This window comes from Protomyctophum bolini, assembly GCF_963924005.1.
Source record: "Protomyctophum bolini genome assembly, chromosome: 12".
In the NCBI taxonomy this organism is placed as follows: domain Eukaryota; kingdom Metazoa; phylum Chordata; class Actinopteri; order Myctophiformes; family Myctophidae; genus Protomyctophum; species Protomyctophum bolini.
In genome coordinates this window covers 9,554,841-9,582,243 of record NC_137873.1, presented here as the reverse complement: position 1 = coordinate 9,582,243, position 27,403 = coordinate 9,554,841, and the positions used below count along the sequence as shown (strand labels likewise).

Sequence of the window (27,403 nt, the reverse complement as noted above, 5' to 3'; positions counted from 1 at the left end):
TCCACCCTCTGCCTTTTCTTCTCTTTCTTTTTATTTCTCTACCTGGCTGCTCCTTTTCTGTCACAACAATTCAACAATTCATGCATCATCAGCTTGAGGAGAATACTGGAGGTTATTCCACTAAGCCAAGAAATGTTTCTGTCAGTGGCAGGGACATACTGTAGGAAACTCACTATGAGATCCAGGCCAGTGTCTGTCAAACCTTTTAATTTCAAGGACACCTGGTTTGGTGTGCATTTTAGGGTCATGGACCCCCATAACTCTGAGAGTGGAGCCCCTTGGAAGGAACCCTCGAAGGACCACTGGGGTCCCCTAGACCACACTTTGAGAACCACTGCTGGAGGCTACAAAAAGGCTGGTAAATATCAGCAGGAGCCTTTATGATCAGAGGCAGAATAAGGTAAACATTTTGCAAACCTTACAGAACTCATCATTCACAAGGTAAGTGGTAGGTAAATGTCCCAGACAGTTACCATACACACCCTATATAAGGAGCACTGTGGTCATGTGCGGGGCGGTAGGACAGGCGTCGGTTCGATCCCGGGCTCCCCCAGAGTTAGTGTCGAAGTTCTTGAGCAAGACTCTGAACCCATAATTGCTCCTGTGTTACTCTTTTAGAAGGATCAGACCAATAGCAGGAAGTATGTGTTTGTTTAGCAATGAGCTTTGGACAGTTAAATCAATAAGTGTATGTTTCAACTGAGCTGTCTGTGTGTGATTTGCAACCTGAAGTAATTGACATATATAAGGAAAAAATGCAAACGTGGTCATGATTTATCTCCTCAAACACAAGCTGGCATACGATGTTGCATTCAACTTGTTTGGTGCTGACCGAGGCTGAAAATCTATTAGGCCTAGTGGGGAAGGCAGTCTGTCTTTACCACACAGAGGTTGAAACAGACTGATTTCTTGCTTACTAGGTGGCTTTATTGGCAACTGTAACACTGGCACCCACTGATCTAATATAGGACCATTAAAACAGCTGAGAATTGACAATTAACAAGATGAAGTGAATGAGAATGACAGAGTGTTTTACAAGCACAGCGAGAGCCTTGTTTTCCCAGACTCATGTCATGACATCAGAGCTACAATTATATGCTAATAGATACTCATGAACTTTATAGATCTTGTTCTGTGGGGACAGATGCTTTCTAGATGATGCTTGTTTGCATTATCTAGGTGGTCCCGCCTGGTCAGGCCAGAAGATTGGAGATCTCCAAACATCTGTCTACCCTAAATTGAACACGATCAACAGCCAATGAAGGTCCCCAGTTTCCCTGAAGGGCCCCTGAGGGCCAAGGGCCACTGGGCTGCCCGCGGCCCCACCGGCCCAATGGCTAATTTGACCCTGGCTTTAATCGATGTACAAACTCAACACGTTGTGACGCCGCAACGTGTGCCCGGCCAATCAGAAGTGGACCGGTTTTGGCACGGCCAATCAGAAGAGGGCCCTAAACCTGCCCACTTCTGATTGGCCAGGCCCTCAACCTTCCCTCTTCTGATTGGCCTGATTGGTTTTAAATTGTTTGAAAAGTTGTGATTTGTTTTTGGTTAACCCTTTTTACATCTTTTGTAATTTTTATGTAGGAAATGAAAAAAGGGCGATATTTACTCGTGATCCATCCAAAACTGTTTGGGAAGCAGCGACCTGCCCGATACTGCAGATGGTGTTCAACAAAGCGGGTGAGACAACACTAGCTGATGAAGGTGAGCCACACACTAATAGTCCATTTTCATCCCTGCAGGCTACCTCCCTTTAACATCACGCTCTGTGGTGGTGTCTGAGACAAAAAAGCAGCTCATTTAGCTGTCACTGACTGTCCTGAAGCTACTCACCATCACCGTTCCTCTGAAATTATACAGCCTACAGTACACGTGGGTTTAAGACCTCAGCCCACCAACTGTCACAGCTCTAGCACATGATCACACCAACATTAGCCTACCAAACTTGTTTTTCCTTTGGCTTCTCGGTCTCACATATATATTCTGCTCCTGCCTTTTGATTAAGAGACAGTGGCTGCCTGCCCACAACAAGCTATCCATCAGCCAGGCTCCCTGCTGTTCCATTATGGCCTTGCGCATTTGCAGCTTGTCAGCTTTCTTTCTTACATGATATGGCTGGGAAATAAGATAAAAAAAGACTTTGAGAAAATACAAATACCATTTCAATGTGGCTCAATTCCTAGAGATACTAGATTACATACAGTGATGTGGATTCATGTCAGTTGGTTGGTTCCTTCCTTTCTTTTATGTAAAGCGACTTAGGGCGCTATATAAATCTGAGCTATGAATCTCTCTGTTGCTCCTGGCATGACATAACAATTGATCTGTATGTCTCAGCAACGGAGCAGGTGTTTGAAAAGCTGTCTAACCACTTAAGCCCTAAAATAAATGTCTCCAAAAATAGCAGATGTACAAGCTCACAGCATGTTGCATCGTGATTGAGTCGTGACGCAATCAACTATTTTTTATTTCTGAAAATCTTTTGACCACCAGATATATTTAAAGTGACAGCTAAACTCGGTGTGCACATTTCTGGACTGCCTCCTGTAACCGGTTAACCCTACACCTAATCGTGACCTGGCAGCCTCCTCCATTCATGTTCACATTGTCTTTAACCATACAATTCAATTCAGCCACCCTATAAGCTAGCCAGTGAGCCACCATAAAACTGTAAAAGTTGTTTTGTTGAGGGATGAATGTGTTTTCAAGGAACACAGCTGTGTTGGCAACAGCGTGCACAAGGAGTTACACTGTGTGCTATCAAAGAAAATCACTGCTCCCATCTGACACCTCGGTGTGTTATTAGGCTATGGTGAGAGTGTACACTAGTAATTAAGCCAGTATGCCATGCTGATGGCAAGCACTGCTGTAAGCTGGGATCAATGTCCCCATCTGGTGCGGTTTTGTTTATTTGTGCGTGTACATACATACATACACATTATTCTTATATGAGAGAGAGAGAGAGAGAGAGAGAGAGAGAGAGAGAGAGAGAGAATGTGACAGGTACCTTGTGCGCTGTAGATTCAGTGGTGGAAAGTAACTATGTACTCGGGTAACATTTTGAGGTACTTTTACTTTACTTGAGTATTTCCAATACTTTTTACTTCTACTCCACTACACTTCGGATCAAAATATTGTATGTTTACTCCACTACATTTATTAGAAAACTTTATAGTTACTAGTTACTTTGTAGATTTTGTTAAAACTATACATTAACCACTTCAGCCCTTTATACATTTTGTGCATTGTGCGCTTTAAATCTGCAACTTTCAAAATATTTCTGAAATGGGACATTCTGCATAATGAGTACTTTTTACTTTAAGTACATTTTGATGCCAATACTTTTACTCGCATACATTTTGAAATCCGGACTTGTAACGGAGAATTTCTACATTGCAGTATTGATACTTTTATTTATGTAAAACACATTTAGTACTTCTTTCACCACTACGTTAGATTGTCTCTGAAGCTGTAGTGGAGGGGGATGGAACACCATTGTAAACAAAATGTATTATCTTATTTGGTGTTTTGACGATGGTGGTGCGAGAGCGAGCGCGGTCCGAGATCTCCCAGTAGGTGTTCAGAGATCTGGTGATTGTGAAGGCCATAGTATGACTCATACCATTTTCATTCTCGTCATATCGTTCAGTGGCCTCTACTCGTGTCCTGTGAATGTGAGGGCATTGTCATCAGCAGATGTGTTTGATCAATGGGTGAAGGTGACGTGATCATTCAGAATAATTAGATTTGTATTGATTTGCAATTTTCCAGTGAATCTTCCCTCTATAGGGGCATGCAGTAGCTCGTAAACTGTTTAACTCAAGACCCAAAAGAGACATTTGATGTCTACTAGGGCACTAGTGAAAATTGCCGATCTACAAGCTCACAAGGTATCACAATGCAAAGTGTTGTGAGATTTAGATCGGCAAGAATAGCTAGATTTATAGTAGGTCTGCTTTTGTATGGAATTCTTTTTCATTTTTGGAAATTGTTTGAAAATCAGACCCGTCTCAACAGAGTGGTGCTGTACTATATACTTGTGCTGTAGTACTGTGTGTGTGTGTGTGTGTGTGTGTGTGTGTGTGTGTGTGTGTGTGTGTGTGTGTGTGTGTGTGTGTGTGTGTGTGTGTGTGTGTGTGTGTGTGTGTGTGTGTGTGTGTGTGTGCGCGTGCTTGCATGCGTTAGGCTTCACAACAGTGACACTTGGTGGTCAACAAACACTTATACGCTATTTCCATGCTCGGACGAACAGACAGACCAGGCCAGCCAGCCAGGACAGCACTCAAAAAATAATTATAAGGAATTGTAGGAATCAGGGACAAAAAAATATATTTACTCATGGTTCAATGGGTTTGAGAACCATATACCGTATGTATATATATATATATATATATATATATATATATATATATATATATATATATATATCATATGTTATTTATACTCGGAATACAGTTGAGGGCAAGCCCTCATTTTGTAGCTGAGGTTTACAATACACAAAATACAGTAAAAAAACAATACATCAAACAACATTATAAATCAGGATAAATTACAAAGGAACTAAATTACAAAGGAACAACCATCATTAAAATAGATCAATTGAAGCAGGAGCAATCATGGTGAAAAATGTTCTGGAGCATTCCTTTGAACTGACCGAAGGATGGCAGGGAGCTCAGGTTTAAAGAGTTTTGGAGTTTTGGAGTTCATTCCACATATATCAACTGATCAAAATAGAAAATAAATTGATTACTGTAAATGAATTATGTGATAAATGGTGTGATATGGGAATGGCATAGATTGGCTTACTCACCGATACGATACCAGCATTTTAGGCAGTATCGGCAGCTTTTCTGATATTGGTATCCGTATCGAAACAACTCTATACAGTGTACAGTACACCAGCACACATACACGCGCCAACTTGTGGAGAATAATAGTGATGGATGACTCATCTGACCATATCACTTTCCCCCCACATCTCTGTAGACCAGTGTCTATGGGTTTTAAATATAACTATGAAATATGCATTTGTCTTTGTAATGTCAAGGGTTCATGTGCCACACAACACAACCCTACTAAATATTGTCTCTACAGTACGTAGTTCTTGCCAGGCTTTTCTTGCTGACACAGTCTGATCACGTCTTGTTTTGACATTCTGTCACCAGAAGAGTTGCTGTTCTGTTTTTCCTTGTCACACTAATGTGTGAACGTCACCAGATGTGCACTTCCCAACCAACCACAATTTATGACCCTATTTAACTGATATCTGTCCCATAGATCAAAATGCAGATATCACTTTAGATACTATTCCTACTGAAACCCCAGCCAGTTGAGCAGTCAGCTTCAGTGTGGCTGAAGCTACCATCCATTTCCCAGTACTGAACCCTCTTTCATATGTGACCAGATTTGACTGAGAGCCTGCCATCGTGCAAACTAAAAACTATTTTAGTTTGCGCGCTATGTGGCACAGGCAGACTCTTCACATACTAGACTAGAGCATCTCTGAAATAAGTGTCAGAGCTGAAATCGACATGTAAATATGAAATAAATGCTTAAACATGTAGCTAGGTGTAATCTTAGAGTCCACAGAAGTGAACCTTTCAAGCCTGTTTTCTCAACTCGCTGTTTTCTGCAAGACATTACTCTATGTCATATCTCCAAAACTGGTGGGTCAAACTGAACAACCAATATGTCAATTTGAAGCTATGATAAAAAAAATATCCAATGGCAGTCCCTCAGTCAAATGTAGTCACATATAGTGACTTAGATCTTTTTCAGCAGCAGGTGTACATTTATGATTTTAGTCTTTTCATAAGCCTGCAAGGCCATCAAAGCTAGGGCAAGTGACTACGGCAAGAGGCCAACAGGTGAATGAGGAGTCAGGCCTGACACTGCATTCACTGTATTCGTTAGGGGAGCATTATCCCGACCACATCATCATTGATGGAACAAATCATGTAAATGTTTTGGAATCTTCAAAGTCCTGACATGAATCCAGTAGAAATGGTGTGGAAGGACCTGAAGTGAGCAATTCACGTGAGGAAACCCACCAACATACCAGGGTTGAAGCAGTTCTGTACAGCTGTCACTGCTGACTCCGTCAGTTTGAGGCTTCCCACTCACGAAAACACCCGGCCAAACCGGATGCACTGTGTGGAGGACTCAAACCCAAGTTTCCACACAGTGGTGGGCACAGGTTCACCCCTGTGCCATCTAGATGCCCAGGTTCACCTACTTTTTCCACTCACCGATAAGTAAATAAATGACCATGTTATCAGCGTATTCTGTCTCATTTGTTTAATTGGGTTCTCTTGACTTTTAAGACTTTTGTTTAAACAATTGTTGTGATATCTTATTGTGAGCATGTCTGTCTAATGTGTGACTATTTCTCACCATTGATGAACAACACATTCTCCTATGCTTTAACACAGGAGAGCTGCATAATAAAACAGACTCTACCACTTCACAGGAGCACTGAATTCAAAAGGAGCTATCTTCTAAAATGAAAAGCCAGATGTCTTTTATCTCTCATATGTGAGTTTCTTGCACATGACTCAGTAATGCATCACACATCAAATGGCATCTCAAAGCTGTTAAAGTGTGATATTTGTGGGGCATGAGGGTTAAGTCAGTTTCTCAGCTTTAGATTCGATAATTAGCCAACAGTGTGCTACCGTGTGCATCATCAAATAATGAGTACTATAGACGAATAACAGTTTAATTCCACAATAATTATCCATAATGTATAAATGATGGATATCATGTCAGGACAGGATATCATGTCAGGACATGTCAGGACAACTAGGCCTTTTTGTGGAGGGGTCAGAATAAAATTTGGACTTAAACTGTTATTCGTCTATAGTACTCTGGACACTTTGAGTTTTGAGGAACCAAATTAGTGTATGATACTGACCTGATATTGACATGATGCTAACTCATGATACTAACATGAAACTGGCATTATACTGACATGATACTGTCGTGAAACTGGCATGCTACTAACATGATACAGACCATGATACTAACAAATTCAGTAACTTCATCGACGACTACAGTGAGCAATTATTTATCGGTGTAATGGAGGTTAAGAGGCTGAACAGATCTATGTGTATCTGATGTCTAGAGTGTCATGATGTGTCTCCTTGTGTTTTATTTTGTAGTGATGTTCTAATTTAGTGTGTCCTGGACCTCTATATTAATTGGTTATTTAGGCTTTACTTAACTGTTGTGTTCCTTTTATTTTGTCGTAATGTTTCTACATTACTGCAAAACTAAAAAGGAGTACATAAAAGGTTGCGATGTGCTGTGAACTTGTAGAAAATAAAACATAATTCATAACATTTTGTATTGAAACTTGAATTTAGAAGGCTTTAGAGGTTATAGAAGGCCATTCATGTGTTCAAGGTGTTTTGTGGCCCTTTTCGTGGGCCTTTGATATAGAGCATTATCCCAGTGTACAGTTCTAAACTAGGCACACACTTCAGTGCAAAAGCATTGTGATCTACTACGTTGTCCTTGGGAAAACCTGGAATTCGATGATGCTTTTACCCAACCAAGCATTATGTTCTTCTTGCCTGTCACATGACAAGGGACATGCTGTGGGCACCTGTGTTTCCTCTCTCTGATGAACCTGTATAAGCACTAAATACTTCAATCTGAAATGGTGTAAATATCTACTGTGAGCTGCTATAGAAAATACAAAAAAAAATCTGAAAAGAAAGTTTCAAATTGACATGACGTTTGCCCAAAATAGGCATGGAAAGGAAACGGAAAACAAGATGTTATATATCTGTTAACCCATTCTGACCTGAGATCAGATTCATACGCGGTTTCCACTGGACACACACTGGTCTGATGAACCCATTCTGACCTGAGATCAGATTCTAAAAATGTCAGTCGTTCTTCGAATTTTTCAAAAATAGCAGACCTACAAGCTCGTATCGCGCCACTCGGTGGCGCGATATGAGCTTGTAGATCTGCTATTTTTCAATAGCTAAAGCATAACATGATGCCAACACCAAAATGGGTGCCCGGTCAGAATGGGTTAATATCAGCACTTGTACAACAGTTATATATTCTGGGCCGGCTGCCTGAAGCCTCGGCCAACACCGAGGTTACAACATACTAATTATATAAGCCGGGCTTTGAAAAGGGAAGATCAAAGACTTCCATGTTTCTGGCAAATTGATGAAGTCTAAGTGTACCGGTTTCCTCCCTCTGGAGCGTTTTCTTTTTTTTTTCAATTGATTGCAGTGAGAGACTCCCAAACATTCCCAGGTGGCTTAGAGACAGTCAGGGACACACGCACGCGTCTTGACAGATATCGGATAACATTGATGCAAGGCAAGGTTGAATCACATGCATGCAGTTTTTTCCCACTGTGACTCCTATACAGGTTATTATGTTATTATGCTTAATTCTTTGTCCGTCATGATGAAAATGGCATTATCTACAAGCTCTCAACGCATCGCATCCTGGGAGCTTGTAGATCGGCTATTTCGACAAAGCAGCCTATAAATCAGGCAGCACTATTTCTCGGTTTGCCATGGTTTCTCTATCTCTTAACCCCCCCCCCCCCCCCCCCCCCCACCTCACTTTCATCTTATTGCTCTCTTATCTCTCACTTTATTTATTATTTCATTTAAGCCTAATTTAACTGTCAGAAAACAAGCATTTAAAAGAAACCTCTCTTAACCACTGCCTAGTCACTGCCTACCTGGAGGAGAGCCACTTGGGTCGTCGTCAGTCCATCTTGCTGTGTGTCTCTCCCATGACCTCTGTTTTGTAATGGAGCCTGCTAGATGAGCAGCGGTCCTAATGCACAGTGACAGCCGGAGACACAGCTAGATTTTCCATGTCTGACTCACAACCAGCCACAGGTGGTGCAGGCCCCACGTCACTGTAGGGGCATGATGGGCATCCCATGATGACCAATGAACCGAGAGAGTCACTGCTTGAGTACTCTTGTGGTTCTCAAACATTTTCATGTCAATGACCCCCAGAATGAAAATATTTGGTGCCAGGGAGCCTGAATAGTCATTCTTGTACAGTACTGTGTGTGTGTGTGTGTGTGTGTGTGTGTGTGTGTGTGTGTGTGTGTGTGTGTGTGTGTGTGTGTGTGTGTGTGTGTGCACGCGTGCGTGCGTGCGAGGTGGGTGGGTGTGAAAGAGAGAGAGACAAAGGACTTGTGTGCCATTTTCAAAGAAGCAATTGGGCCACATGCCACGAGCTGTGACATATGACAGAAGGTGTGAAAGGAATTGTTGTAATGGTTTTTGCGTTGAACAAAGAGATGGCAGAGAGGTAGCGACAGTGTCAAAGGAAGGATAATGATGACTTCTATAAAGTTATGTGATGCAACAGTTACATTTTAACAATGTGAACATTGCTCTCGCAGGACTTTGGTGAGGTGCATAATTGATGACATGTTATTTGCACTGCCCCAAGGTGGTTAACTAATATGCCACAGAGTAAAAGAAAGCCTTGTCCCTATACTGATAATCAGGAAAACGCAATGCCCTTCATAATCAGTTGTTATAGTGCCGTTTCCGCAGGTTCTTTATAATTATCAAGTCTTATAAACACTTTTAGGATCCAAACCTGACCAGATGAACCGAATTTATATTAAGCCATATTTTATACAAAGTTGTACAACGGTCTCGCACGCCGAAAAAACTGAAGCACAGAAGATGTTGCATTGGGACGCATTGAGCTAGCTATTTTCACTGTTTTCTTTAATAGTTTGAAGATGTTTTTGACCCCCAAAGTACAATAGGGATGCCAGGTTGAAAGTCATTGAAAGACAACTAGAGTAGAGCCTGTCTGACATTATTTTATTCCCAGTAATGCAAGCAGTTGTAAACTACAGTTCCAGAGCAGTGGTACCGTGCCAGGATCAGAGGATTAGAGACCCCCCTTGTAGGCACTGCCTAGGGGCTTCCAGAAGACTCGAAGAATGAAAGAGTACATGCTATAGAAATTAGTAATCTGTTGTTAAGAGTTGAATATTTAAATTTATAGCTGGCGTACTGTAGGTTAACAGTTATTCCCTTATCTGTTATACAGTAAGATAGAGGGCACTTTCTCTAGCCTTGCACTTAAGTGGAGAAGAGCGTCAGCTAAATGCATAAATTGTTGTTGTTGAGTTTATAATCTCTTGATTTCCATGGCATTGCATAGACATCCTTCTTTAGTCCTTTTCCCTGGTGTAAATTGTGTCACACAGAAAATGACCATCCAGGCTTTTATTGTGATGCATTATGGTATGTGTCAAATAAATGGACCTCACTCCTTGACAAAATGACACCACAACACAGTATTTAGTTGTGCCTGGTAAAAAAAAAGTCACCTTTCACATTTTCATCTTTTCCGTGACGTACAGTAATCAGGAAACGAGTTGAGGCCGAGAGGCCCGAACTTCAAAGCCCCACTCGTTCCCATAATGCTGCAATTCCTCACTTTGAAAGGAATGTAAAAACAGAAATCACTCCCATCTCTAAGGGTGTAATGCCGTGGCTTTGTGCCATTAGCTTCGTTCCCTCGGATTCTGTGCCCAAAGATAAAGAGCAAATAAAACACAGGCTGCCTGATAATGATAGCTTCATATACTGTATTCCATACTTTGTTCTGACAGTGAGCCTTTTCCACAGGTACTCTGATGCGAGGTAACATTCAGCCAAATGCATGAACACATATAGACAGCCGTGTCACATTCATTCACACAGACACTTTCAATGACATAACACAGCAGTTCTGTGTGTGCTCAGGACCCAATTCAAAACAACTGACATAGATAAATCAATTATTGTAGTCTTGCATGGATGGTTTCCATGGATAAAGATAATTTTGAATGGTTGTTTGAAATAATGAAAGAATCAGTCAGTGGTTGAGAAGTGTTGTTTGCATTAGGCTATGGAACATCCTGCAGTATATGTGCTGCCCGTATAATCCATTCTGCTTCTTTTGAACTGCAATAATGGATAATGCAGATTGAAAATTGTCAACAAATAAAGCACAGAAATTCTAAGGGCATGAAGCATCCTTTAAAAATCTCTTCATACGCTCTGAAAGGCAGGACAGCCCAATATTCCAAGGTGGCTTCGTTCAACAGTGGAGATTACTCAAACTTGGCACAATTGCATAATGTGTGTGAGACTGGCGCCCGCTGCGGTCCTGCAGTACATTTAAAAGTCTCACCCAATTCGGAACACTTTTACTTATTGCACTTTTACTTATCGCTGGCTGTAATGTGGACGACCTAGGAAGTAGGAACATGTCGTACATCAGTGAGACAAGTTGACATCTTTTGTTGACATGTGAATGCTAAAGTATTTTTATTTTGCACGACCCTTCTAGGATCACTGCACGGCCAGTCCCTATGGGTCTCACTCAGACCCCTCATACCATCACACCAGCTTAACTGAAATGTTGACGGTCCATGGAAACATATGGCGTTCTCTGTAAATGTTTAACGTCCACATGAAGCGCTGGGCTCCAGCACCATACCATTAGAGGTCTGTTGAGTGCTGGAGTCTCCCTGCGGAGGTTCTTGGCAGAGTGGGAGGAGACATGTCTCTCTGTCACACCTTGATGTTGGGAGGGAGGGAGCCCCTGGTCTGCTCCCGTGGGAATGAATGGGCTCCGGCTGCACTGCAGAGGCCGGAGGATGACTATAATCTAATCACTGCTTAGACACGCATGCAGTGAGCACGGCTGGGGGGCTGGAGCAAGGAGACTGCTGCCTGCCTGCAGCACTATAGGTGCTCACTGCTCAGCTCCCTACTTTAACACACACACACACACACACACACACACACACACACACACTGTAAGGTCATCGACTAGAGGGAGCAGTGATTGTTGATGGCACGATTATGTGCAAGCATGCATGGAGTCGCACTCAGGCATATGCACGCAATCACGCATGCACACACACACACACACACACACACACACACCCCTGCCAGCATTGACCCCAAGATCAACAGGGCCGCCGTGTAAACACAACATGCTGTTATTCTCCTCTTGCAAGTCAGCTGTGCCTGTGTACACACGTGCTTATGTGTATATAGACTGAGATAGTGTGCGCGCACGTGTGTGTGTGTGTGTGTGGGGGGGGGGGGGCAGAGAGGTCTGGAAATGATTAAGATAAGGGCTGGAGGGGACATGGCCTGGTCCAGTAGGGGGGGTGAGCTGACACTGACAGACACACGGTTGGTTCATGGTTATATTTAGGCGAGGTATGGGGCTGTGTGTGTGTGTGTGTGGGGGGGGGGGGTCCCTTGTTCTTCGCTGCTGCAGAAGGGTTTCAGTTCTTCGCTGCTGTAGATGGGTTTCAGTTCTTCGCTGCTGTAGATGGGTTTCAGTTCTTCGCTGCTGTAGATGGGTTTCAGTTCATGAGCAGCACCTGACAAACTCTGACTTTTTGTATTGAGGTTTTATTTATTTATTTGTTCTTACTTTATTTCAATTTTTAACTACTATACTTTATACTTCCACTCCACTCCTCAGGCTACATCTCAGAGGCAAATGTCGTACTGTGTTGTGAGCTTGTTGTATAGCTTGTTGGCTATTTACGAAAGATTTTGAGACATTTTGAATTAAGTATTTTTTATGCCAATACTTTTATACTTTTACTTTGAATACAGGCCTTTTCCTTCGAACAGAGTCCGAGTACTTCTTTCACCACTGCAAATGGTCAAAAAGTGTCCGACTCCTAAATCCTTAATTTGCCTCTTAACCTTGTCAGAAATCAGTATTATATTATAATTTGTATCCTGTTATTGTTATTGTCGCTATATATATTACATAATAATCATTCTTGTCGCTTCTAAGTTCTCACACAGTGTAAAACTAAAAGGCTGTAATGAAGTACGGTGTTTACTGACACAGGAACGTCTCTGTCTGACTGAGGATAAACAGAAACGTTCATGCCCGCAGGCATTGTAACTGACACATCATAAAGGGCTCTCTACCTTGGACATATTAAAACGGGCCAGTGAGGACTGCATAAAAGGAGAGAGATAGATGAGTCTATAGGAAGACAGTGTGGGAGCAGGAATCTGAAAACACATATATACTGTACCTGTGATTTGTGAGAATTGTTTATTTGCAATTTTGTATGGAAATTAATGTTTTATATAGGTTTGTATTGTCCAGTGTTTGTTCAACTATTCTGTTAGTAGTAGAGCTGTGCTTAATTGATCTGTGCAGGGTTCTGCTATAATCAAGATATTTAGAGCAGCTGCATTAATTGAGAACAGGCCTGTATAAATGAGCCAGGGTCACAGTGACTTGAGTGCAGTACACGGTTCGCTGTGGAAAGACAGCTCTGAGGTTAGACCAGAATTATTATACCATTATTTCACCGTTTTTATTTGATTGAGTTTACACACTTTGGAAACATTTTTTTGTTTTAATAAATTAAGAAAGTGTACGTTGGAAGTGGACTCTCACTCTAATCCTTTTGAAACGCGTAAGATACATTTTTGGGATTTTGGCATCTACAGACAGCTTCAAGTTACCTCAATCATGTCAGTATGGTCAGTATCATGGTTAGTGTCATGTCGGTATCACAGCGGTATCATCATGGTCAGTATCATGACGGTATCAGTATCATGACGATATCATGTCGGAAGACCACAATGGAAACAATTATAATTATTTTGTTTTTATCCTCTCCTCTGTGATATTGTATCTATCTAGATGTGTGAGAGAGAGTGGGGTGGAAGATGAGAAAGACAGTTACACACCCACAACGGCTATTTTCAACGAATGCTCACCTATTTTCATCAAACGTTCACCTATTATTACACTTGGTGCAATAAACAAATTATAACTGGAGCCCAATTGTGTTCTTTTACTTTTGCAAGTCATTGTGTTTTCCACCCAGCTATACTGTGAGACTAGGCTGTCTTAAAGAGAGTGACACAGATTGAACAAGGCGAGGAGTTGTAGAGGAGAATGTTGCACTCAGACGTTCATTCAGCTGTCTGCATCAGATGTTTGTCCACCTTCACCCACTTGTTACCACACTATACAAACAATATATATAATTGAAAATGACAAAAACGAAACGACGAACAGCCAAACAAAAGCGCCTCGGGTCTGGGGAAGATGAGAAAGTGAAAAGAGGTGATTCAGGGTTTCCTTGTGAAAACACATGCACACCTGGGAGCTGCGTAGTGTCAACACGGTACTGGACAGAGGAGGAGGAGGTGCTGCTAGGCCCAGTGAGAGGGGATGGGGGAGAGGAGGTTCTGCTAGGCCCAGTGAGAGGGGATGGGGGAGAGGAGAGGAGGTGCTAGGCCCAGTGAGAGGGGATGGGGGAGAGGAGAGGAGGTGCTGCTGGGCCAGTGAGAGGGGATGGGGGAGAGGAGAGGAGGTGCTAGGCCCAGTGAGAGGGGGTGGGGGAGAGGAGAGGAGGTGCTAGGCCCAGTGAGAGGGGATGGGGGAGAGGAGAGGAGAGGAGAGGAGAGGAGGTACTAGGCCTAGGAGAGGAGTCTGGGAAGCGGGACTGGTTCACATCAAGACAAGTCAGCAACCTGGGGAATACACTACAGGAAATATGTAATCTAAGCCCTTCCTGACCAAACGTGTGTGTGCGTGCATGCTCGTGTGCGTGCATGCATTCTCATACACATGTGTGCATACATGTATCATAGGTGTATCATATTGCATGTACGTATATGTGTGTCCATGCACCGGCGTGTGTCAGACCCACCTACACTGTACGCAGCCATGTGAATGCACAGTGGTACTGTAACTGTAATAGAGCACTCTGCACAACCTAGCCAGAGATAAATAACACTTTTAGAATACATACTGTATATACTATATACTGTACCATGAACCATGACTCACCACTGTCAGCATTCTAAAGCCTGTAATCTGCCAAAAGCAAAAAGGGAAACTGGAAACAAAAGAGGGATTTTCTTCCCTCTCTCTCTCTCTGACTCTCTCTATCTGACAGTGTGCAGGTTCCTTTTCATGATGTGTAGTTTATTGTTTGGAAACGTATGAATATTATTATCACTGCCAAATACATGCATAACCTCTGGTTTTGAACAGTCCAGCCATACTGCTTCTCAGCCAGTTGCATTCCATGTAACTGGAATGCAAAAAACTGCATTTTATTTGACCTTGTCAAGTTCCCCCAAATTAAGTGTTTGTGCTGCAGACCCCCATCTGAAAGAGTTTGTATAGAACATGTGTTACCGTTAGGTAATCAGAAGATCATATTTTCCACACTTATAAGAGCCCTATTTTCGTCAGTGCCTTACCCCTTATCCCTAAACTTATTTGGCTTTTTTTTTAACTAATTTGAAAAACATTTTTGAATAGTTCAAATAGCCAATCTATAAGCTCAGAACGTGTCGATGTACAGTAGATCGGCTAGTTGAACCATTTTTAAATGTTTTTAAAAATAAGTTTTAGGATAAGGGGTAGTAGGACACTGACGAAAATAGGGCCCTTAACCCGTAACAGCTCCCCCCAACCAATGAAAATGAATAAGGTGGACAATGCCTGCATGTGTGTGTGTGAGAGGGAGAGAGACTGCTCATCTGAGCAAGCCATGTGCTGGGTGAATGCAGAAAAGTAATTTCCGCTGCGGGACGATACTTTTTCTTTTGCTTTCAGGAGGCGGCCGAGCAGAAGGCCTGCATGGTCACCCATGCTACGTAGCTTGGTCATGGGGGGTTTTCAGGAGGTTAGTGTTTGTAGAGTGGAAGTTGCGAGCCCAGGGTTGTGGGGGAGACTAATTCCTTGAGGTATGAAGGAGCGTTGCCGTGGATGCACTGATGAGTTAACAGGGATATCTTGTATTCAGCCCGGGAAGGACTAAAGAAAAATAAATGACTATGTGCCTCTAGAGCAGGCCTCCAGTCCAGCGCACAGAGACATGCATGTGACTTGGACCTTGAACACACAGGTGGGAATGGTTGGACGAGCGCATCATGCATTCTATCCCCAGAGTGAACAATCTCAAATATGCACTCTGGTTAGCACTCAGTGTATGCCAGAGAGACGCTAAGAAATACCTTCTTAGGTATGCTAAATCAACTAGAGACAATTTCATCACGGTTGTATGTCTCCACCAGCCAGTTGCAGTTTACATTTATCTCTGTACAGACAGACTCATTATAGTGAAGACTTACTGTAGGTAGAAGTTTTTCACAGTTTTTCCACATGTTTTGTGAGGTCACACGCTTTTTTGTTTGTGTCATTTTTAAGCCTTTATATAAAGGTTGTTAGACAGTGCTACTAGAGAGAGAGAGAGGGAGACCTGTGATGCACGCTTGTCTAACTCCATGAAGGTGGGTGAGAGTAGAGACTGTTATTTCCGCTCAGATCAAAAGCCATCAAGCTTCCACACACAATATATTATAACCGAGTCGATGAAATATACATGAGAAATGACTCACACACACACACACACACACACACACACACACACACACACCAGAGGCAGTCTGGGTTTAATATTATGCAGAGGTGATTTAACAGGGCGTAAGAAAGGAGAAAAAGTTTGAGGCAACACACTCATCTCCAGCGCCTATCGTCTCCTCCGAGACGAGTTGAAGATGCCATTAAGATAAGGTCACCATGACGGCAGGTGAGAGTGGATTAAGTGGTCCCTCGTAAAAACTGTAATGCCTATGTTCATCTTCGACGGCTGCAAGATCCTTTTTTATGACCTTTTCTTTTCTCCAGAATCCATAGTGTGTGGATTCCCTGTGCATGACAGCACTTTTCTCATGTTGCAAGTATCATTAGCATAAGAAAACAGCGACAGGTTTTATTGTTGGTCTTCTACTTTTGCTCATTTTGAATTTGAATCCTAAAACGGTTTTGGAAATATGAGGTAACTGTGTAACATGTTTTTCTCACTCAGCTTTTAACAGCACACACACACTACTAGGCTACATCCCCACCCCCAGCTAGAGGACACACTCTCTCCCCCCTGGCCTTCCCATTGCACAGTATTCAGGTGCGCCAAGGCCAAAGTGAAAAGACGATAACACTATACATCTTTTTTTTTTTTTTTTAAGTACATTTTATTCAAAGAGTATAACATTATGCAATTTCCACAGACAGAGAATACGACTCTTTGTTTTTTTTACATTTTCTCCCACAACTCCTTTCCCAGTCATCCCCACCCACCCACCATCTTTCCCCACGAGGCCAGACATACAAACAACATATAAACACAGGTATAAAACCAATAGGTTAAGTACAAAACAATACACACAACATACAGTATTATACACAGGTATAAAACCAATAGGTAGACAAGATACTAAGATACAAAGAAAGGGATCATATGGTTATGATTAATAAACAACTTCAATGGGGGGTAAAAATAAGGGTAATAATAGGTAACACTATACATCTTCTTCACCTTCGAGGAAGGGGGCATCACAGGGGGGTAAAACTCCTTATTTTTGTGAATTCAAACCACAAGTAGACTTGTGTGTTTTTCTTCTGGGAAAGTACCACACCAGGTGAGTCTAAATATTCACATGTGTTTAACTCATCTCCCCGAGGTGTAAAGTTTCCTCCACCGTTTGTCTCCCTGCCTAACTCTCTCTCTCTCTCTCTCTCTTTCTCTCCCTCTCTCTCTCTCTCTCTCTCTCTCTCTCTCCAGCTGGAGACTATTACTGTATCTGCTGCTCTGAGGAAATGAGCCATCATTTAGGTCTGACAGGTACATGGAAGAATCGCGTCGGCTCGGCTCTGCTCTGTTCCGACATCACACCAGTAATACTTTACAGCGACCTGGCACACACATTCACACACACAAGCACACGCGCATGCATGCGCGCACGCACGCACGCACGCATGTTCTCACCGCTATCTGGGGCTGTGCAAGGCATTGCAAGGATCTTAAGGATGTTGTTTTTTTGTAATTGAATGTGACATAAGGTGGGAGGGCGAGAGAGAGATCGAGGCAAAAAGGAATAAGGTGGAAAATGAAAATACTTTAGGTGGTAAAAAAGTGTGTGTGTGTGTGTGTGTGTGTGTGTGTGTGTGTGTGTGTGTGTGTGTGTGTGTGTGTGTGTGTGTGTGTGTGTGTGTGTGTGTGTGTGTGTGTGTGTGTGTGTGTGTGCGTGCGTGCGTGCGTGCGTGCGTGCGTGCGTGCGTGCGTGCGTGCGTGCGTGCGTGCGTGCGTGCGTGCGTGCGTGCGTGTACTTGAAGAAAGACCTACATCTCTCATTGTTCTCCATAACTTCTACAAACCCCTTTCTGCATTTGCACTCGTGCCTCCTTTCTCCTCCAGTAAATGTTATGAAAGCCTGAAAATGCGTAAAGCCTGAAAGCCTGGCAAATTTCTGAAGCCACAAATGTCTGACTGAGCTGGCTAGAATACCTCAGGTTGCACACGCGTACGCACGCACGAGCCCCATACAAACGCACGCACTCGTGTGTGCGTGCGTCACACACACACACACACACACACACAAGTAAGCCCATCATCCTTCTTCTGTGCTCACCATGCACTTCTCTAGTTTTTGTATCAGTAATAATTGGTCTGTCTGCACATGCTAACGTTACGCTAAGGAAGAAGAGCAACGCAAGAAAAGAGTAGCCTATTTCACGTCTGAAAATTGCACAGCTCATTACAGTATGCTAATGAGAAACAGGAGCCATTTACATGAATTACCTCATTAAGCTGCAAAATGGGAATCTCCGTCTCAATTCATTGAAAACCCATAGCATAAACCTTCAAGCGTGCGTATTTGTAACTCAAACACTGATTACCTTTTCCATTTCAGCGTACATAGTACATACACTCTCATTAAAGTGTTCAAATGGCCAGCAACAAACTGCCAGACAGAAATGCTGAATGGCAGAATGGCTTCTCCAACGTCCAATGCCATTTTCATCCATGCTTTTCAACTGTCCAGTAAGCATAAAGAAACTAGACAGGAAGTTTATATGAGATGGACTGAAGACAGTGCTGTGCAGAACTCCCCGCCTTCTAAGTGCTCAGCTGACAAACATAGTTAAAGTGAAAGACAAAAAAACTAAACAAGATTGAATACAATGTAACAGTATGTCCTCATCTTTGGACCTGCATGAGCCCATTCTTGGCCCTGGGGTCAAATCTTTCCTGATCCTTATTTGCTGTATCTCCACGATGCTGTCTCCCTCTGAGTCGTTGTCATTTAACCCATTCTGGGCGGGCACCCATTTTGGTGTTAGCACTATGTTATGCTTTAGCTATTGAAAAATAGCAGATCTACAAGCTCATAGCGCGCCACCGAGTGGCGCGCTACGAGCTTGTAGGTCTGCTATTTTTGAAAAATCGAAGAACGACTGACATTTTTAGAATCTGATCTCAGGTCAGAATGGGTTCATCAGACCCGTGTGTGTCCAGTGGAAACCTCGTATGAATCTGATCTCAGGTCAGAATGGGTTAAAAGCAAAAATATCAATGTGAGTGTGTGCCACTGCCATCCGGTTTCCTTCCAAAGTAAAGTGGGCAAAGGCTCATTCATTTATATAGGAGCCACACAGTGGAATAGCCTGGAATCCAATGTTAAACTGACCTCCAATTTGAGGACATTTAAACAGAAGACTAAAAAATGGCTACTGGAAAAGGTTCCCCTATAAAGGGTCATCTTAGAGGGATGGATAGGGATTAGGGACGTACTTGTTGTGTATGTACCGTTATGTATTTGTGATGTATTTTAAAGTATTGTTCCGTTCAGTTTGAGAGGACCTCAGTGGAAATAAGTCTTTGGACTTTTCTGTGTAATCCTTGAATTGCTGATTATAATGTATTATGATTGCTTTTCTAAATAAATCAAATCAAATCAAAAATTCCAAAGAAACACAAGTCCATTTTTAAATAGAACAGGCGTACCCGCATGGCGTGCATCATCAACTCCCAGGTGGGCTGGGAGTTGAGGAGTGCAGTGATGGTGAATTGGCTTTATCTGCAGCAAAATAACTTCCTACTTCTGGGTCCCTTCCCTACTTCCTTCACAGGTGTTTTAGTGTACAATGGTTCTCAAACGTTTTATTTTCAAGGACCCCTTCTGAGAGTGTACAAATGGAACCAAATGGACCCGTAAGGGTTCCATTTGTACACACCCATACCATACAGGGCCATTTGGAACCCTTCTGGTGTAGCAGTCTGTTTCCAGTGAGCCAGCATGCACAGAATGGAACAGAGCCTTAATTAGTATCATTGGTAACACCTGTGACGCAAGTGGGGAACGGCAAGTTATTCTGTGTGCATAGCTAGAGCCTATTGTGTGGGTAGGCAGATTGGCAGACAGGCAGGCAAGCAGGCGAGGAAGCTGAAACAACGATCTGACGAAGAGCATCTTAAGCGCCATGCAGGGTTTATACAGAAGAGGTGATGAACTGATGGATGGCAGGTGTGTTGGCTGAGGGAGGTGAGTTGAATAAAGGCAGGTGTGCAGGAACCAGGTGAGTGACACACATGTCAACATGACGCACACCACACCACACATGCCTAAATGCACTTATGCATGCAGGATGGTGGGGGGTGGAGGGCAGGCTAGATTTCAACTGAGAAATCACTGGAGGTAGTAGTGATTAGTCCTAATTAGACTAAATTAAACTAATCACTACTACCTCTAGACTTATCACTACTCATTAGACCTAGCTAGTCCATTCTAAATTATATGGGCCCATGTACCGTGCTGTGAGGTTTTTGGGGTCAGTCTTTAAAGGATGGTCTTTTGAAGAAAGCCAAACATTCTGGGTTGGGTGCTGGGGTCCAGTGGCGGTCAGCTATGCGATGGTTGTGGTCTGTGGAGCAGAACAGGGTGGAGCGGGTTACTATATGGCAGAGATACAGTAGGTCAGGACAGAAGGGACAGCAGCAATGTCATCCCTCTGGGCTGATAACCTCAGCAGTACCGGTTCCCAAAACCTTTAGCTCGAGACCTAAAACTAATTTGATCTCACAACGTGAAATTCTCTTGAAAAGAAATATCTTTTTAATTTCTGAAAATGTTATGAACCATAGAACACACACGCACGCGTGCGCGGGCACACACGCACACGCACACACTAACATGGCACTGACTACCGAATAATCGTGATATCATGTGTCTCAAGGTCTGTGACTGTGTCAGGTCAGAACAGAAGACAGGAATGTCTTGTGATATTCTATGATTCTAAATGTTGGCAGTGTCACTATTTCATTCTTTCCTTTAGAATAAAATGCTGCATGCAACTGCCCACTCTGGTGTGTCGAACCTTATATATCCATCTTAACTTTGGTCTTTTCTGTCGATAATTTTTTTGTGTGATCAGCAAGCAAGAGAAAACAGTGTAGAGAGATGACAAGAGGTTTTGACCTTCCTGTCAAAAGCAGGGAAACAGATTGTCTGTTCACTCCCAACTATGAAATGCCTCCCAGAGGTCAGCTGCAGTACTGCATGATGGATATGTCACAGGATCAGTAGAACCTTGTTGTCAGCCACCGACTTTATCAAATTGTATTCCATCGAATGTCATGATTTTATGTTTAATAATTATATCAATCAATCAATCAATACCTCATTTCAGACCCAGGGAGATCCATATCACAGATAAAATACATACATCACAGTATAAAACACATACAGTACAGTAGAAAGAATAAATAAAATGCCATTCAAACACCTTTGGGCACATCACCTTGCTCTCGTCTCCATACTTCAGGCTAACAGACGTACGGTACAATAACAAAGGCCCAAAGACATTAAAGACAAACAAATCCACCAAAAATCACCTGTGATTAATAATTCTGATTACAATATTCTGACAAATAATCTGGACATTTTTAGCATAATCATTCAGCACTTGTTGATATAGATTAGAACTCACGCATAGAAAATGGACAACATAAAAATCCGATCTGTGGCGTTTCTCTTTGTCTTTCACTCTTTGTCTCTCTTTTCACTTCCACGCTCACTACAGATCTTTCGATCCCAAAGGACCTGGGTTCCAGTCATTTCATTAAAAATGCCAGTGTGAGCTGTTGCCCCCTTAAAAGCCCTGAAATGCAATTATCTGCAAATTAAATATGCTCTGCTGCTATTATCACGACCATTTCCCTCTGCCTGACTGGGTTTCTATTCATAATTTAATCCTTTATGCACTTTCCTTGTTCTAGGTGTTGCCCGCACTCCTCCTTCTGGCAAGGTAGAACAGGAAGGGGGCAAAGTGACAGCCACTTGTACCTATACGGGCCTGTTGTTTACCTATGTGGGGTCAGGCCAGTTTACACCAGGACAGGTTTTGTTTCTCAATGTCAGGTCCGGGGATGACCAGGGATACAAATGGACCCTTTATGGGTCTGTAACTCTGAGAGTGTACAAATGTGTACAGAGTTACAGACCCGTAAGGGTCCCTTTAAACCAGTAAGACTCCCTGAGGGCGAGGTCGCGCTGAAACAACAGAGCTTCTAAATACGGCACAGTTAAGAAGCAGGAGTTAAACTATTAATCTGGTGGTGATTGTTCATTGAATTACGCTAGAGTTACGACATCTCCGTTCACTTCATGGGGCCAGTCTAATGGCCCCTCATAGGCTGCTATGGGGAGCCAAAATGTGACAAAGCCCTGGACGGAAGTTGACGGAATGCACTGGAATCTATGGGAGTCGAGTAGACAAGGCATGAACATTGAACAAACATCATTTTTTAAGACCTTTGTAAAAAGTAATCGATGCAGACAAATGAAAGAATGTCACAGGTTGTTTTCGGATACCTTGTTTTCTGATTTGCAAACGATATCATGATATTGACGCCTATTATATTGACCCGCTCTCGATGAAAACAATGTATTTTAAACAACCACGCCTTTAGTTATAGTTTCAAGTGGAGATTGGCCAGTGAGAGCTACACTAAACGGTGCTGATTTTACAGTGTACATTAGGATCTCAAATAACTTTGGCATCTTTTCATCTGTACTTTGCTCAGCCAATCAAATCATCGCAATGGGGTGATCAGCCAATCACAAGCCAATGTTTGTGTTAACACAGACCCGGAAAGCTGGGCATAGGAGGGGCTATAGCACTCCTTAACAAATATGAAAAGGGGACCACAACAGTGTGTTGCAGGTTCTAGTCAGGATCCCGATGGCCTTTGCTGCGTGTCACTCTTTATCACTCTCCCCATTTCCTGTCAGCCTATAGGCATTTTTTGTTAGGACAATTCTGTCCTATAGGTATATTTGATACTGTCAATAAAGCATAAAAAAATCTTTTAAAAGAAATAAACAGAGGTCTGTGGGCATGGCTGAATGCATATCAAATTGGGGGTCATTGCAATTCCAAGGTTGAGAATGACTACTCTATGGGGGCAGGGTTGTTTTTCTCTCTCTCTCTCTCTCGATCTCCCTCTCCCTTCCTTCCTGTCCCTCTCTTACCCCCGTATCCTGCTCCTGTTGTTCCCTCCCACACGTACGTACCTGTCCAAACAACTCCTTCCACCTCAGAGAAATGAAGACCCATGTGTGTGTCTGTTTCGACAGTGCTGTGTTTCTCTGCACTCTGCACAGCTACGTATGTGTGTGCGTGCGTAGTCTCGTGTGTGTGTGTGTGTGTGTGTGTGTGTGTGTGTGTGTGTGTGTGTGTGTGTGTGTGTGTGTGTGTGTGTGTGTGTGTGTGTGTGTGTGTGTGATGTATTATGCAGTGTGTGTGTGATGATAAGAGCCTGCCTTACCTTTAAAGAGCAGAGCAGAGGAACTACACTCGACACATCCAGTGTCTGTGGCTCTGTTCCCTATGAGGGATTATAGGGTCAGTACTCAGTGTATCAAGCAATTGCCTCCCATATTGAAGCACTGCCTCGTGTTAAACTTATATAATTGGTATTCATAACGGGCATTAGTTCATACATTCATCCCACATATATTTCAGGGGTTATATTATTCTTCTAGTTGAAAATAATTGATCAAAAACCCTTGTAGTTTTCTTTAAGCACCCATCAGTTATAATAACACCTACTTCACCTATAGATTACTGTGGAAAATAAAGAATTTATAAGAAAAGGAAGTGCAGCTATACCTGGTTTTGATGTTGACAGCAAAGAAACATACCACCCCTGTGTTGCTCTGCAGATAGTCATACTGTACATACACCAAAATATGATAGAGACAAATGAGCTGCAGTCCAGCCATCCTTCATACTATTGGTCTTCAGCAACTCAAGTCGTACATTGCCAAATTATTTGATTAATGCTTCTGAATCAATCATGAGGAAAGCCATGCTTTTTGTATGTCAGTCTCCTCTCCTCTCTCATCTAACCTCATTTCTACTCTCCCCTCATTAGTCATTAGTGTGGGAGCGCAACAAGCAGAAAATCTGACTTTCATCTTGAATAATGTCACCTGGGATGAGTCATGTGACAGCCTGAACAATCAATTAGTCAGTGTTTAGACATAGAAGGGCATTGCTACCTATCCCATCATGCACTGGGGGTGAGGCAGAGTGAGATCACCGCTGAAGGGGTGTACGGTCAAACAAGGGTTTGGTAGTGATGGGAGAGAATTGCTAGCATGATATATATCTCTGTACATAACACAATACACATAACGCTGGTCCCTATAGTCTCGCATAGCCAGACAACTATTCCAGGACCATACTCTAGAATGCTATACAGAGTCTGGAATTCAGAGAGAGGAAGCTGTCATCTGTTTGTCATTTCCGTTCACAAAAAATACATTTCTTTTAACAAATATATATCACGTTACTGTGCCTTTAATAAGAAACCCACTATAAAATACATGTGAACTGAACATTGCTTCAACTAGTTAACCACTCTATTAAAACATTTACATATTTCCCCCTAAATAGCATTATCATGGCTGTCTGGCAGAAGTGGTGTTTCAGTGCTGTTTTATGTCCCCAATGGCCTTCGATGAAAGTGGACTTAAGATATGACTATTAAAAATGTATGCCATTCACATATAAATCCAACTGTACTTTATTGCTGGTCATGTTTAATTTGGTGGGTGTGACACGGATGTGATTTTTTAATAAATAGACGATTAATCATTAAAATAGCAATATAAAGCTCTGTCCCTCAGTCGCACTCAACCCTGTTACACAAGTCATTCTCCCCTCCATAACAATAATGAACATGCCCTTTAGTGACATCACCGACAGGAACCATTCTACAAGTCCTCTGAACAACATATTTACAGCTCAACTCTGTTACATGGACTAAATATACAAAACAATTATATTATTTGTGAAAATTATGTTTGTTATTTCAACAATGTATCTGATTTCTTAATCTCATGCATGCCATGTGGTCTCCTCTTAATCGCCACAGTCACAGGTATAGAGTAGTTGTCCTCTTGAGTAAAAATCACAACCCTGTTACGGCCCGGGGTTGACTCAACCCCTATATTATTCTATATAAAAAAATATACAAATATTAATTTAATGCCTGAGATGAGAAAATGTGTTTTTCTGCTAGTTAAATATGTCCTTAATATTGTGGGATATTCAGAAAAGTAACGCCCGACAGACAGTAATACTTTAGCTATTATGAATTGGATACAATAACAGTTCAATTCAGAGTGACTCCCCCCTGCAATAATGCCTATGGATCACACAGCTAAACACACTCACCCACACTCAGAGTAGAGGCAGGGGCACAGTTTGAATTATATGTGTTTATTTGGCCATTGGCAAGTAAACGGTTTTTTTAAGTGCAAATAGGTGGATGGGATTCACTGTTCAGTTTGTTTCATAAAATAGTAAAGATAACAGAATACAGTTATATAGTATTACCTCAAGACGATTTCAAAACCACATGATTGGGTTTAGCTCAGGCAGAGCTGTGGGTATAGCCTCGGAAACCCAGATGTTTTTATTTTAATGATGAGTTTCAGAAAGGTTAGTGATAAGCTACCTGTCCATGTCCCGCTTCCTGCCACCTGAGATAAGAGTCCTGTTTGACAGGGCAAGGTCTGCTACCATATTTTGCATACTGACAGGTGGACAAGAGGTCAGTTAGTTAGCTTACCAACAGGTGTGTGTGTGTGTGTGTGTGTGTGTGTGTGTGTGTGTGTGTGTGTGTGTGTGTGTGTGTGTGTGTGTGTGTGTGTGTGTGTGTGTGTGTGTGTGTGTGCGTGTGCGTGTGCGTGCGTGCGTGCGCGCACTTCTGTATGTATGCCAGGGCAAACTCCACAGGAAAGCATGTGATTGGTTATGTGAGTGCACACATACTGCAATACCAGATAGGCACACACACACACACACACACACACACACACACACACACACACACCGCATTAAAAATGAAACAGGCACGATGGACTCTCTTTACTCACTCTGTAATCCAAATTACGTGGCCGGCAGCGGGCAGCCTCCTACCATCTGAAGCCCATGCAGGATCAATAGGGTCGTTCCAGGTAACGTCTGGAGTGATGTAGGACTGCTCTGCCCTACCTCATTCTATAGAGGAAAGCTTTGATAATAAGAAGAGCTCTGCTCTGCGCTGGCCTGTGTAATGACTCACATATGTGGGGGCAGGAGGTACTGATGTCATTGTGCATGGCTTCATCTCCACCGGGACCGTGCGCGTGCGACACTGTGCGTGCGTGTGTGCCTTCATGTGAACACAGAGGTGTATATGTGCTTGTATGGAGTGAGTGGTAGAACATAACTAAGTACAATTACTTATAGGTACCGTACTTAAGTACAATTTTGAGGTAGGCCTATTCATAGTTTACATGAGTATTCATCTTGGATCCAAATATTGTACTTTTACAGTAACCACTTCAGCCCTATACATTTCGGCCATTTGAAAATAGCCAATCTACAAGCTCACAATGCTTATATGGATTAATACTTTTGTACTTTTACTCAAGTACATTTTGAATTCCGGACTTTTACTTGTAACGGTAAAAGTCCATTTCTAGATTGCAGTATTTGATACTTTTATTAAGTAAATGTGTAAAATGAGTGTGTAAAGTGAGTACTTTTTCCACCACTGGTGTGAGCACAGAGGTGTTGTGCTTGTATGCACCTATACTTGTTGCATACATGTTGCATGTGCGTGCGTCCGTGCGTGCGTGCGTGCGTGGGTGCGTGCGTGGGTGCGTGCGTGCGTGCGTGCGTGGGTGCGTGCGTGGGTGCGTGCGTGTGTGCGTAAAGCAATGGTCTCCCTCGGGGACCCCCTGCTGTTCAGCCCCATACCTGGAGTCTGACCTCATTTGTTAGTGCATTAAAGAGCTGGACACATGGAACTCACATGACTGGACTGGGCTGCCTTAACTCCACATATAGGGAACAATGGTCCCTTGTTAACGGCTCCTCCTTGATCCGCTCCACTCTTTGATCCCAATATAATATAAACCAATACCAAAGCCAGATTTTTGTTACGGAAAAGAAAAGTGAAAAACCTTTGCTGTGGTAG

General features: G+C 42.6%; 1 long non-coding RNA gene across 1 annotated transcript; it reads left to right on the top strand.

The window, feature by feature from the left end:
- The first annotated feature begins 11 nt into the window (after positions 1-11).
- Positions 12-18,012, top strand: LOC308325996. The gene is made up of 3 exons (XR_013965080.1): positions 12-358; positions 1,588-1,707; positions 17,651-18,012. It is a non-coding gene; the product is annotated as an uncharacterized lncRNA (long non-coding RNA).
- Positions 18,013-27,403: the final 9,391 nt, after the last annotated feature.